Consider the following 13,950-nt stretch of genomic DNA (forward strand, 5'->3'; position numbering starts at 1 on the left):
CAGCCACGGCCTCCAGTTGTGCAGGACTGACAGAAATGCAGGTGCACCAGTCCCAGCTGGGGTCAGCTTTGCACAGACTGTGCTGCCTGCTGGTATCACTGCCATCCTGAGCACCAGCAGGACACGTGGCACTGACTGCAGGGCATAAACACCCGTGCAAACACTACCTTTGCCTCTCTGCTGTCAGGATTAACTCAGCGTACAATTCCTATTCCCTCTCTGCTTCCTGAATCAGCTTCCTCTGTCCTTCTACCAGGATTAGTGGCTAACGCCAAAACCAAAGGAGATGCTGAACCCCTTTGGCAGCCTGAAGAGGACAGTGAGCCCTGGGGAGCAGAGGCAGGTGCTGGCAGGACCAGGCACCCTGGGCAGCAAGCAGCCCTGCCTGTATCTGCTTGTCTCTCTCTGCCTGGGTGCCCTCCTCCAAGATGTGGGGGTACAAAGAAAGTAGGGAAACTTGAAAATGCGGTACCAATAAAGGCTGTAAAATTAGCAGACAAATTTCCAATCTATTGCTGCTAATAATTTCATAACTTTTATGCCAGGCTCCTAATTTTTAAGCCTTAGTCTGTGCTTATTTTTCAGCACTTGTCGAACTGCTACGAATCCTGGTTCCTAAGAGCACTTTGCTCCTTGAGAGATATGGCAGATAAAAGAGAGATGTGATTTGCCTCATCAAGAGAAGTGTATGGAGGATCTTCATGAAAAAGGCATTGGGAATACGCCTGTCAAAGCAAAGGGTAAAGAAAACCAACACCAATAGAACTGAGTGATACCATTTTCCCAGGATTAGTGTTCAAAGACAGGCAGACTTGGAGTAATAAGCCCAAAATTTATGCCACTGTTGTTGCAATAGGTTCCCTGAGAATTACACCTGATGAAGTCAGTGGCATTGCTGATCCCACAATCCCCAACCCATAGCAGTCCTCCCAAATACATTTAAACACACAGGATGAAATGAAAACAGGAGTAGGTAAGATTTTGGGCCTCACCACAAAAGCTAAGGACTGAGTAGCCATAAATGCCAATACCAAACGTAACCAAGAAGTGCCTGGGATTCAGAAGGTATTTGAGTACGATATTCTAGAAGCCCAGGACTTGTATACAAAAGGTACACACACTCAACCAAACTAACACTAAAACTCTTCGCTCCCTGCTCTCTGTCTTTCTCCAAATTTGTCCTCCAAATGTGGAACCATACTGAACAGTTCCCGATGTTCTCTTTCAAACAAGGTCTGGGATTTGTGCTAGATGGCATAAACACAGTGGCATGGACTGTGCTAACTGGTCACCAGTATGAACGACCAGGTAGCTGGGGATGCCACCAGGCACTGGCTGATAGTAGCCAGGGAGAGGGAAACTCGTAGGTGGCAACAGCATGAATATACATTCATCTCCACAGTCCAAATCCCTGTAAGGCAACCAGTGAGGAAGGGTCAGCGTAGGAACCTGAGTCTTCAGGACAAGCATTAACCCTCACTGTCAAATCTGTGGTCTAGCACAGGGCAGCATAAGTGGTCCGAGCTCAAGGTGCAAGTAGGGTATCTTGCTGGAGGGCAAGAAATTATATTTTGACATGAGTCTCACTGGAAAGCAGAGGTGACTGTCAGAAAACATTTTAAATAGGAAAATTTGCCCCAAATTACATGATTTTCAGAAGACTGAAAATCAAATTTTTGCAGAGATACAAAAAAAAAAAATGTTCTTTGTGATAAGAAGTAAGAAAATAAGGAATTGTTCTTTTTGTTGTTGTTTTTGGATACTTTTTAATTGCTTCTTTCTGTTTTCTGGTCATTTACCTCTCTGCATATTCTTTATTGCCACCATTAAGTTGCAGGGATGGGGAAAAATAGAAACTGGGTGAGGAGAGAAAACAGTGAAAACCTGAATTTTTTAGGTTGTGGTTTAAGAACTGATCAATGATCATATTTGAATACGATCAATAACTATTTGAAGAACTGTGGTTATTCTATATGTTTGTTGTTTTGGGTTTTTTTTAATCAAAACCAACGATCAAAAACCAGTATGTATTTTTAACTTCCAAACAAAGTTGCTCTTCATCAGACAGGTTGAACTGACAGCTTGTTTTTACCTGCAGTCTGTGTCTTTGCAATTGCATAGATACAAATCCTTCCTGAACCCACACCATAGCAAGTACTTTTACTTGAGTAACAATGTACTCTCAACAAGACATATTTTGCAATCCCTGCATGTCAAGTTTCTGAACTACCTAGATATTTCAAAGCCCTGCATGGAAATAGTTAATAAAACAGTCTCCCTCCTTATGAGCTCATATTTTGTCTCTCCTCATCTAGCAAATCCCAAGAGAAAATTCTACCTAAAAAATTCGTGATGAAGATGAAAAAGTCATCCCTTGCAGTTGTTTAAAGCTTGATCTTTAAAGCTAGACAAATTCAAATTATAAATAGACTATATTTCTGTCTCACATTCTAAAGAACTGTGAAACACCAGATGGCTTTTCTGTTGCTGTGACCTGCCATATAAAGTATATTTGTACGGTTTCTGATTTCACTACATATGGGGCACAAGAATTAAATGCTGTTAACATAAAAATAATTTTATGTGTGAACTTGCCGTGGCTGGAGGCAGTTTATCATCAGGCTGGGAGATTCCTTGCCTTTCCACCACTGGATGGCATTCAAGGGCCATAAATACACCGGGAGCTGCAGCAAAAGAAAATGCTTTTTAGAAAATTAAAACACAAAGCGTTTGAAGCCCTTGGATTCTTATTAATGCTTCTCTAATATATTCATGGTTTTGAATTTCCAAGGAAATAAATCCATAGAAATGAAAAAAAAACATCTCTGAGGGGAAAGAAGCTTCCCTCTGAGATGCAACTGAATATGCATGTAGGATGCAGGACAGGAGATCTCAAAGCAGTATTTCAATTAGGAGAATCCAGCAGTCACATCTGGGCATCTCAGTCTACATCAACATTAATACGGGCTGGCAGGAGACAATTGATGGGACCTTTGTTTTTCCTTCTACATATGGACCCAACAGGGAGAGAAAAAGTGTGATGTATTAACTTGACCGCAGGTCTACACGGACACGACGCCCTATTTGTGCAACACCTGCACAGACAAAAAGCTCTTTAAAGCATTTTTTGCCTTTGTCTTCTTTCTTCAAAGCTCAGATCCATCCTACTGCCAGGTAGCATCATTAAAAGCCACCTCATTTTACAGCTGAGCTGGCTGTGAGCAGGAGGTTGGGCTGGAAACCTCCTGGGATCCCTTCCCACCTGAACTGTCTTGCGCCTCTATGGCTTCATTGACACTATTTAATAGATAAAAGAGCATCCCACAGTGGTAACAGTATTTGTGGGGGTGTAGCCACAAGGGTCTAGGGGTGCAAGTAGGGTCAGGTTTGCAGAGAGAAAACTGCCTTTACTCTGCAGCTGATATATCCAGGAAAGAGGAGGGAGCTCTGGAACAGGCGAGCATCTCCTCAGGTCTGAAAGAGCACAGGAAGCTTCAGACTAGCTGCATGCAGGCAAAATGTGCTGACTTTCACCAATGAAAGGACTTCAAAGGAAACAATATTTTGCACCTCTGTGGTACAAAGAAAGAAGGAGGAGGGATGACAGAGCCACAGCCTGTGATGTAAAATCGGGGTACAATCAGGAAAAGACTCATTGGAAAAAAAGCTGCATTATCCTGGGAAAGCAATGTTCCCTCCAAATCTAATTTTTGCTACGAAGCCTAGCTATGACCTTTAGTTTCCTCTTTAATTTTTGTAAGTCTCTCTTGGGAACCCATTGTTCCTGCCACTTGCTGAGAGTGTGCCCGGTGCTGGTGGTCTGGTCTCGCTCACAGAAAGGTGTTTGGTGAGCTGTGTTTCTCAGGCTGTACTGCCTGGAGTACTCATCACAGTGGTTCTGGTGACACGTTCAGGACTCATTGCTTTGCTGCAGTTTAGTTCCATTTGAAGTATGGTGGCTACAGGATATATTTACTTCTGGTGAGGACTTTGTTCAGGGGATAGGCGCCTGACGGTAGAAAGCAGGGATCTGAGAATACCCAAGTTAAAATGTGATCTTTTCCAGTTATTACGTAGGGCACTTTGCAACAAAGAGAAATGCACAGTTGATGAGGCTCCATCTTCCTGTTGCAGTAGTGTGTATGTAGTGCTCATGTAGTTCATTAAAAAATACATATATACATATATATATACACATATATTCACGTTCCTGGAGATGTGTCTTTTGCTCAGAGAAGGTCCCCAGGAGCATGCTGGGTGCTCTCCTCACAACAAGTTGGTGGTATCTTAACACCCAGTTACACACAGCTTTTAGGGCTGTTTGGTTACTGGTTTTCTGGAGAGGCTCATGTTGGCCTCTAGGTCTTTGACATACGATAACGTGTAATTATTTCTCTGATATAAGGTTACAAGGCCTACAAAGAATATGATGGAGTTACAACAGCCCTGCACATACAACCTTGTTCTTCTAGCCTGTGCATTATTCTTCACATCAGGGCTTAAGGGTGGGTAGAGGCTCTCAGCGAGCAATATTCTGGTCTTCTTTTACACCATCTGCTCAGAGGACTGTTTATCTGATACAGACCTTGTTCAAACCCCCTTCACTGTAAGACCCATTTTATCTTACCTGTACCTGAACAGGTGCAAGTGGGTCCAGAGGTTTTCAGTCTTAAACTACTGTCTACCATGCACAAGACTTTCACTCAGTCCATTGAAATGAGGTTTTAAAAAAAAAAAAGCAGAAAAACACCTTTTTTGTTTTTTTTTTTTTTTCCCCCTGGAAGAAGACAATAACACTTTTACTTGACGCTTAATACCATGGTGTAATATAAAATAGAAGAAATAGGAAACATCAAGGGCAGAGTTTTAACTACAAATATCAAAACAGTGTCTGCAAATTGGGTTTTAGAAACTACAAAGCACAGCTCAAATATGCAATCATTTCTCAACAGAGATTATTTATACAAAAAAGGCATTATGTTTTAACACACTCCTTATTTAAGATTCCCAGCATTATCTTCACCCCTTAGCCACGGTCTAATTAAACAGCTCAAAACAAAAATACCCTTCATCATAACTTGCACTATGCTCAGGATAACATGGGCACCCAAAATCACATCAGCTAACGAGATAAGATTTCCATGGTCACCCCCTTATGCCTGTAGAGCTCTAGTTCAACAGCCAGAACTCGACTCCTCCCTGAGCTTCACGATCCGCAATGCAAACACTGGACTGATCCAGAGCTTTACCACTGGACTGACTTGTACCTTTACCACAGCTTCTCTTCCCAAGCACTTTACAGAAATCTATTGCACCCATGGCATAACAAAACGCTTGTGCACCGAGGCTGTCCAAGGAAGGGGAAACTGCAGAGTGCAGAAAGGCTAGTAAATAGCTTTACACTGTCTCTATGCACTGTTTTATTATTGTGAGAATTCCAATGCTTTTCAGTCTTCCCACTGCCTGACAACACATGGAGGGTAAGATTATGTTTTCTTTTCTGCTTGAGACAAAAAATATTCAGTAATATTAAGAAAATAGAAAAGATCTTTACTATATCCTTGTCTCACCAGGAACAACTGTATCATCAGCCCAGCAATGGTTAATGCCTCATGCCCAAGGAAAATTTAAAAAAAAAATAAATAAAAAAATAACAAGAAATAACAAGAAAATACAGAAAAAAATGAGTATTTGTTCTGACCAAAACTCAATGAAGAAAAACATCATTCCTAATGCCTACAGGGTCAACTGACTTCTTAAAGCACTGGATTTGTTTATGCTTGCCATTATCTTTGCATTCACAGCAGCAAATGTTACTAATGGCCATGCAATTACCCATATCTTTTAAATGTTAAATTAGTGCCATTTCAGACTCCTTCCTCCAGCCCTGGCTTGGAGGCTCCGCCAGCTGGAGCTCCTTCCCCCAGGCTCCCAGGCAACTGTGCACCCTTATGTCTTTTCAAAAATATATGGCTCAATGTTTTGCACTTTAATTTATTTGGTGACTTTTCAGAATTGCTTTGTTGCTGTATCCTCCTGTGGGATTTTATTTGCATGAAAGGAACATTATGAACCGCTTAGTATAAAGACATAAAACAAATGAAATGACAAACACATGTGAAAACATAGCTATTCCAAATCAAGCTTAAAAACTTGAAGGGGAATAAAAAAATTCTCTCTTCATGCCCTCATCTGGCCTTACCTTACTTGGCAAATTAATGAGCATACACCCATGTAAAGCAGTGAGAACAAGGAAGAACAACTTATCTATGAGGATGACAGCTGGTGGGCCTCTGCACTCACTCCAGAATCACTTTGGAGAAGACGGGAAGAGAATGATGATGGGGAAGAAAATTGAAAGAAAAGAAAAGAAAAAAAAAGATAAAAAGACCTCTTTGTTTTTAAATACTGATTATCTTAGCTGTGACCATGTGGCGGATGTTATTGTGTTGATATAGGCTAGCAATGACTTACTATAACCATTTCTGGAAGGAGGAGAAACAGGGATAGGAGCTGTGGTCGAAGTGGTGACTTTAATTCTGGACTGATTCTTTCCCAGGCTCTCTCCATGTGGAGGTGTAGGAAGCAGTGATGCAGCCAGGAAATTCAAGCCTCGCTTTTTCTGAGCCTAACTATAGCTAGGCTAGGTCCAAAAGAAAATATCTCTAAGAAATCTTCAAGAAAGGAAAACTGATTCAGCTGTAAGAAGACCTGACTCCAAACACAGTGGCAGTAAAGGCAGTCTAATATCAGTGGTTGTTCAATCCCTGTCAAGCAACAGCTCGAGACAAGTTCGGCTATACACCAAGTTTTGGAGTATCTCACAATTCTAACACAACAGAAAATGGAGACATGTCAAAATGCTGCTGCAAGAGTGTTTTTAAAGAAACTTAAGTGGCCACAGGGCTGGAGGAAAGGTTTCTCTTACAAAGTAAAAGCTGGCTAAGGGATAGGAAACAAAGAGTAAGGCTTAATCAGGCTTTTTACTTTCAAGGAAAAACGCTGGAAGTAGTTTTATGCAACACATTCATCAAAGATGTAGCGAAGGTGATCCACAGCGAAATTTCTAAACGCACTGATTCTACAAAACTCTTTCAGACAGCCAAATCTTATGCTGATAGTGAAGGTTCCCAGCAAAACCACCCAACACTAAATGAGCAACAGGTGTCAGATGTAAGGTAAAATAAATGCAAGGTAACACGTCTAGGGAAAAATAAGTCAAACCACACCTACATGATGCCGAATACAGAACTGACAGCTAGCATGTCAGAAAAAAAGAGATCTTAGGAGTCATCATTGACAATTCTCTGGTCATCAGTAGAAGCCAAAACAGTATCCTGGAAAAGGAGAAAAAGATAAGGGCCATAATTTTGCTGCTACATGTAACATCGGTGCAACTACTCTTGAGTACAGTTCATAGTCTGCTCTTTACGTCTTAGGAAGGAGTAGAGTTAAAGCAGGTATGCAGAAAACCAACCAAAATGATCAAGCAGACGCCTGAGAAGAGAAAACCTAAAAATGATGGGCTCTTTGTGATTGAGAAGAAAACACTAAGAAGAGGAACAGTTGATTACAAAATAACAAAGGCAGCATCTAGGAAACTAGTTTAAAAGAGATTAAAGAAAGTACTTTTTATACTTCTCTAACCTGTTGTGGCAGGGGGTTACGGAGGCAGATCATATCAGCAGGTTCAAAACAGACTAGCTAAAGTCATAGAAAAAAAGTGCATGGGTAGATACAAAAAGAACAAGATAGAGAAGTACCCTCTAATACTCCCCAGTAAACAAACATGGATACTGGGGTTGGCACAAGGGGAATTGACTGCAAAAATTGGCTAGGCTCGTGTGCTCCCATAAACAGCATCTGATATTGCCACAGTCAGAAACAGCGTGCTTGGGCAGGAAATATGATTGCTTTGACCAGAAAGGCATCTGTTACACTTTAGAACATCCAAATCACGAAGAGAGACAGATGATTTAAAAAACAAATTATCAAATATATTAAAAAAAATAAATTCCCAAGAAATTACACTGAGCTGAAACACTCTCTCAAAGCAAATTTGCTAGTTTTTTCCTTCCTTCATCCACAAGAATATTAGTTTCTCTCATACCTCAACACTCAGAATGGTTTGGCAGGACAGAAACTGTCAGATTTTACTGCTTACACCTGTGCATTCGGTGAGATGGCATTTTATTCCAACCTGATCATGGGTCAAGTGCTGGGTTAAACATATGCCAGAGATATGGGAAACTCGGAGCAACAGGGAAAACCCCTTAAATGGAGAAATTCTCCAGACATTAATGAAGTGATTGTTAGTTTTACTCCGTCACCAAATGTGTTTACATGTTTCCCGATATCATCTTCAAATCTGCCTTTTTTCATGGCAATCCTTTTTGACATATCCAGACAATCTACGCTCCACTACAAGAGCCTCCTGCTATATATGAATATATTTAGGTGATTTCCAAGTTAGTAAGGAGCTTTCACCCATCTGTAAAGAGGAGACATACAGCCTGTACTTATGTAACACAAGCCCTGGGACAACCTTCTTTTTTCCCCTCACTGCTATCTAATATCAGTTTTTAGGCAGGATGACAGGGAGAGAAAAGAAAGGCTACTGCTCACTCAGCTTCTCAGGCTTGCTAGGAGTAAGAAATCTGGTCTGAAACTTCAGTTCATTACAGTCCCTACAACTCAAGAGCTTTCTCTTTCTGCCAAGAAGATACCCTTCCTGCACGCACCAGCTGTGGACTGGAATCACAATACCTACGAATCATTGGAAAGACTTTTAGCCTGGCACCTCGTACTGTCTGTCTGTCCATCCAGCTGTCTGACAGCCGCTCCTCAGCAACTGTTTAACCCTTTGGTTGTTTTGCGGCAATTTCCAGAGATGGGTAGCGACCTCAGCCCTTGGAAGGCCTCACAAGTTTTGTGAAAATCAACATCAGCTAATGGCAAAATACAGCAATTGAGATCTGACTGAAAAGCAGTCAATAATAGCCCTAAGAAAACTCACCGGATGGACAAAAAGTGATGTGGCCCTCGCTTTGGCTGCAGCAGCTCAGGAGGGCACCCGATAGAGCTGCCCAGGGAGGAGAGGTTTGCCGAGGACATGGCAAAACAGGGCTTTGGTGAGGCAGGGCACAGATCAACAGGAAATCAAGCTTCATTAGTCACTCTGCTCACAGAATGAATTTGTTACTAGGACTACGGCGATGTAGGTTTATATAGGTCAGTGACAGTGAAAACATTTTTATCTTCAGTTTGCATGATCTTCAGCATTTTTTAATACACTGCATCAGCCTCGCTGACTTATTACTACTTATAAACCACATTGACAAGGACCTCAGCCATTTTCTAAGTTAAGGAAACTATACTGTACTTTTTTTTCTGTTTTCCATTCCTATTGGAAAACTGATATTTAACTCCTACAGATATAAATCTAGCTAATTTTCCAGCACATATTCCCATTCGTATCCTATTTATTCTCTGTTATGGTTCACTGTATGAGCTTCTTAATGATATGCAGCATCGTTTTTTCCTAGCTCTGACTGTGTATGGGCTCACTAACCTACCACCACCCCTCTAATATCCATGCCCAGGCTCCCTTAAGCAGTAGGCAGGTCTCTACTACTTGCCGGACAGTCCAGCTTCAGGTTTGCTGGTAAGCAGAGGCGTGCACTACACCCTTGTCTTACAAGCACCCCTACAATCACAGTTGACTTGAATATTAACACGGCTCTTCAGTCCACCCATGCTCAGACGCTTGGTCCCCTCACCCAACACAGGCTCTGACCGCGAGTCCTTCCAAACGTAGGCTTTCTCCTGCTCACCAACTAGTCCAGCTTGAAGTTTCTTAGCAAATTAGACATACACGTACACACAAGATTAAATTCACTGAAGGAAAAATAAGTATTTACAGGTATATTAGACCTCTCCCAAATAAACATACACCCTGGTCTCTCCACCAGGGACACCTAGACCTGCAAGCCTTAAGGCTCACTGTCACTCCAGTTCAGACCATCCATATCTCTCTCTCAGATGGGTCCCTTCTCCAGTTATTAGCACTCAGACCTTGCAGCACTCTGTGCTGGTGTGATTCCTCCCTGAATCCAACTAGGCTGCACAGACCACTCTGGGCTGCTTAGCACAACCTCTGATGCACTTGGAGCAACACCTTCCCTCTCCTCTCTGAGCTACTATCTAGTCCAGCCAAACACAGGCTTCCTAGGGAGAAGAAGTCACACTGTATAGAGGCCATCGCTCAGTATGCCAAGGCACCTCCCTCAGCCTACCTGAAACTGCTGTGCTTGGGAAAGAAACTTCCTTATTGTCTGAAGAAGGGGAATGGTAATTCCTCATCTCCACCAGGCACACTGAGGGAGAGAATACCCATTGTCACAATGCAGTGATCCAGAGCACTTGGGCACCCCCTCAGGGCCCTTGGAATCCTGTGTACCTGAGAAAAGGCCCCTTTCACTGCCTGAGAAAGAGATTGACAGTCAGTCTGTCCCCCCAGCAGCTGAATTCACCTGGACCACAGCCCAGGTGAGGTGCTCTGATATAACCGGTAGAAATTGCCAGTTATATGGTGTCTTCAAGGTGTGGCCGAAGTGAACATTAAAACATCAAAATTAATATTTAAACATCTGACAAAAGTCAATGATCTCAAAACCCCGTAAGTAAGCAATCATACAGAAGACCCTTTGAGCTCCTCTGGATCACAGCAGGCTGGAACCAGTACTCTCCCCCTGAGCTGGGTCGCCTCTCAGGTATAGTGTGTGATCTCATTTGCAAACATAGCGAATGAAAAGGCCTTAGGTAAAGTCATCTCCTCCTGACAGCCGGCCACCAACTGTTGGGAATGCTGGTGCATTGGATTTGAGTATTCTCACCAATCTTAAGAGGGGAACTTTCAGACAGCCTCTCTATCTATCACTTTTCTCCCCATTAATGTGCTTAAATATTGATATATCTTTCTATGCATACATAGCCCTATATTTCTACATTGGTCTATATGTCTACATATCATGTACTAAATAGGAAAGATTCTTGTCATTTTTTAACCTCTAGTTAGGTTGCTGTTTTGATTATAATAGATTTCATATGATCACCTTGCTAAATGCTAAATTGATTTATGAATAAGTACTGCTGAAGATTCAACTATTTGATCTACCTTAAATCATCATAAAGTTCTAAATTACTGCTAAATCATAACCATGTAAAATATTTTCATCCATGACACACTCACACATAGGGTAGAAAGTGAGATTACAGAGGGGAAAAAAAACCTTAGGTATAGGAATTAATAAGAAGATAGGACAGACTGCACTGATCAAGCAGAGGGCTCAGCCAGAGAAGAACATCGACTGGCAGCTTTCACACACAACTTTAATGCCCCTCTCCTCCATTTTCCCAAGCTTGCTCGCCCCCAGTCCACCCTGATGCCCAACTTCTGCCCTTCCTCCAGCCATCCCATCCCATCCCAAGTTTATCACAATCCCATACGCCCCTTCTGATGTCCCGCAGAGACTTGGGTGCAGTCCCCGTGCCCAGGGCAGCTTGGCTGCCCCTTCCCACAGGTTAGAGAGCTCTGGATGGGACATCCCTAATGCCCGAGGGACACCGCCAATGGCTCATCAATCAAGCGGCTGGAGAGGTCTGACCTTTCTCATTCTCTCCCTTATCGCCTGCTGTTAGGTTTGTGTATCTGCTTGTTTATTTTACCACTTTCCTTGTTGTGTGTTCTCTCTCCTAAACTGACGAGCTGGAGCCAGGTAACTCACATTACACGCTTTGCGAGCTTTTGATGCCCGAGGTCGCCTTAGGGGAGAGGGGGTCCATGAGCTGAGAATTTCACGACTAAATAGCTTTGTACATGCAAGAGGGAAAAGCTGCTGAGAATGAAAAAGAGACGACTAGGCATCCTAGAATGACACAAGACATCCCACGTCTTCTTTAAAGCACAGATTTTGCTGCAACTGGTTACTGGTTTTCAATATTTCTTTGGTTTTGCAATGCAAAATATAGAGGTTGATTGAGGAGATGCAAACATAATTATGTCACCAACCCGCTGTTGCGGCCAGCACAGGCAGAGACAGACAAGCAAGTACTTGACAACTGCCCGGGGAGCTCACTTGAGAAAAAGGTCATCCAAGAAGTCTGGCAGGACAAAAAGGCACATCTCCCTTGTTAGTGAACTCCAGAAAGTGTGTTTTCCTGCTCTCCCTTTCAGTCCCATCAAAGATATGAGGAAATGCTAGACTATTCCAAAAGGTAATTAGCTGGCACCTTCAGATCACTCCTCTCTCGCTGCCCAGAAATCTCAGGCAGGACCTGGCTCTCCTGCAAAGCACCCACATCCATCACGTTTAACAAAGCTGTACAACTTGGAATTGTGAGTCAGCTATAGCGCCTGCTTGATGTGTATCCTCGTAACGTCTTGAGTGATGGTTTAGAATAAGAAATTAGATTTCTCATTGTGAACACCTGTGCTGCTGATGTTATCGAACTCATCCTAAAGACCACCGGACTACCTCCTCTTTGACTAAAAGTAATGTCAAAGTAAATGACACATCGATAAAATATTAGGGAAAAACTTTCCAGAAGATTGAAATTTTCCAGTATAGTCAGAACAGTGAAGCAACAAGATCAGTCTCCTTGAAAGATTTTGGAATAACCACTGGGGGGGGGTTCTGAGAGCAAGTGAGGCAAAACATCTCCAGTACTGGCACAGCGCAGCTGATTCTGCGCTAGGACACAGGACTTGACCATATCACTGATTCGCAGGAGTGAGAGACTGAATTGGGGGTTAAAGCTTGGAGGTCAGTCTAATAAACATATGGACATATGCTGAATAATGCTTCTCTAAGAACCTCAGCTCCCCTATCTGCGAGGAGTCTTTTCTTCTCCACAAAGCCGTATTCTTAGAAAACAGCACTGGATTTGCACTCCAATAGACAAAAGGGTGGATGAACTGTGGACTTAAACCCCGATTAGATCCTGCCGGTCTTGGGCTGTTCAGGTACCTCATCACAACTTAGACCTGGAGGCCTGAAGTTCTTCAGTTATTTGGCACTGCAGCAGATATCAGCTATGGCCATGTACCAGGACAGACCAGCCACCCTCACAGCCGGACTCCAGGCAACTTTCCCAGTTCCCATTAGAAGCTCTCATTGCCACCTTCTCAGCATCTGCTGCAGGGAAATCCCCCACAAATATATCTGAGGCTTTTTGAGACAGCACATTAAACTGGCTCGCAGCCAGCGACCACTGCAAGATTTACATCAGGGTGAAGATATTGAGGTGAAGAGCAGGGGAATTAATTCACTTCAGTTCCCATGGGTGGGCACCAGACCTGCAAGCCATTCCACCAGAGACACTGATCTAGCCCACTACAACTGAGCAAGTGCTATGCTTAAAATCCTAGTTTACAATTTTAAGTTCACATATTTAGGAGGCGTATTCTGTGGTCCTCTTTTCACCTGACATATTCCCTACCTTTCCCATTTGTACATCTGAGCCCAGAACATTGCGTTTAGGAATTACTACAGCCCTACACCATGCTGCTTAGGCATACCTCAAGCAGCTAATACTGTTGTATGAATCCTCAATTCCACCATTGCTACAGGAAACTGTACAATTCTTCATAACACCTGATTGTGCATCAATTTATCTAAATGGGAAAAAAATAAGTTTGAATAAAAAATAAAAGATGGCACAGAAAGACAGAGCACAGCACATAGATGATACACTGTTAAACTTTCTTCCTGCAAGGTAAAGAAAAAATGCAAGAGAAGCAGGAGAAAAAAAATGTTGAGTCTTCAAAAAAATCTAATCACTAAATGAATAAGGGGAAATTATTGCTTCTTTTTCCATCCATGCTCCCATCCTGCCCTTCCTCCTGCTCTCCCTCTCCCACAAATAAAGAAATCTACACATTAACTGCAG

The sequence above is a fragment of the Cuculus canorus genome, chromosome 3 (assembly GCF_017976375.1).
Source record: "Cuculus canorus isolate bCucCan1 chromosome 3, bCucCan1.pri, whole genome shotgun sequence".
NCBI lineage: Eukaryota > Metazoa > Chordata > Aves > Cuculiformes > Cuculidae > Cuculus > Cuculus canorus.